Genomic DNA, 1324 nt, shown 5'->3' with positions numbered 1-1324 from the left:
TTTTTGTATTTTTTAGTAGAGACGGGGTTTCACCGTGTTAGCCAGGATGGTCTCGATCTCCTGACCTCGTGATCCACCCGTCTCGGCCTCCCAAAGTGGATATACTGTATTCTTATAATAAAGTAAGCTAGAGAAAAGAAAATGTTATTAAGAAAACCATAAGGAAGAGAAAATACATTTACTCTTCATTAGGTGGAAGTGGATCACCATAAAGGCCTTCATCTTCCTCATGTTCATGTCAAGTAAGCTAAGGAGGAGGAGAGAGGAGGGTTAGTCTTGCTGTCTAAAGGGTGGCAGGGGCAGAAGAGAAGCCACTTAAGTGGTCCTGCCCAGTTCAGACCCATTTCCTTCAAGGGTCCACTGTATTTTCTTAGTAAACTGAGGCAGGATCTAGTTACATTGTAGCTGTGAAGTGCTGCATTGTCTTTGACCCCTGCTCAAAATAAAACTGTTACCTTTCAAGCCCTGTCTGCCATGGTGCTCTAGCTGCAGGGATGTCTGGTCTCATACATGTTCACCTGTTTAAGTACTGACTTGACAAATGACTCTTGAGAATGAGGGGTTGGTGGTGTTTTGCAGGTAGTGACAGAAGGAAGAAAACATTGTCAGGAGAAAATTGAGATAAAGGACAAACCATGTTTTGACTGCTACTGACTTGTTGGTAAGTATTCTAATTCCTTATTTAATGACAGTATCTCTCTAGCAAAAGTTGGTTTAGGGGGAAAGTTTATAGTAGACTTTGCCAGCTGAAGTTGTAGGGGCATGAAGATCACACTCCACAGTGAACTGTGCTGTTATATATAGGTTATTACTCTTGTGGCCTAGAAGAGTGTGCAGCAGTTGCTTTTTGAAACAATTTATATACTATCATATCTGAGGTTCTTGATTTTTATGTTTAGTAGTGTGTATACTGATCATCAACTGTGATCTGCCCACTGCTTGTGAAAACTATATTCTCATTTGATTATTTGACATCTTTGAATTCCTTGTTTTTATTCTGGTGAAATAAATTCATACACAGTTACGTGTCACTAAACAACCGGGATGTGTGTTCTGACAGATCACAGAGCGTACTTACACAAACGTAGATGGTGTAGCCTACTACAAACCTAGGCTATGTGGTATAGCCTGTTGCTCCTCTGTACTGAGTACTGTAGGCAGTTGTAGCACAATGGTATCTGTATATCTAGACATAGAAAAGTTAGAGTAAAAATACATCATAAATGATAAAAACAGCACCCTTGTATAGGGCACTTACAGGGTTGAGGCTTGCAGGACTGGAAGTTGCTCTGCGTGAGTCAGTGAGTGAGTGGTGAGTGGATGT

The 1324-nt window shown here is 40.9% G+C and overlaps 1 long non-coding RNA gene across 1 annotated transcript in view; it reads left to right on the top strand.

The window, feature by feature from the left end:
- LOC105543948 overlaps positions 1–1324 on the top strand; it is a 17327-nt gene that overhangs the window by 12414 nt on the left and 3589 nt on the right. Inside the window, exon 3 of the long non-coding RNA XR_001006698.1 lies at positions 580–661. This is a non-coding gene — a long non-coding RNA (uncharacterized LOC105543948). The remainder of the gene's footprint in view (positions 1–579; positions 662–1324) is intronic.

This window comes from Mandrillus leucophaeus, unplaced genomic scaffold (assembly GCF_000951045.1).
Source record: "Mandrillus leucophaeus isolate KB7577 unplaced genomic scaffold, Mleu.le_1.0 Scaffold295, whole genome shotgun sequence".
Taxonomy (NCBI): domain Eukaryota; kingdom Metazoa; phylum Chordata; class Mammalia; order Primates; family Cercopithecidae; genus Mandrillus; species Mandrillus leucophaeus.
Note: the sequence above shows the minus strand (reverse complement) of the source record. Positions and strands in the feature narration are given on the sequence as shown.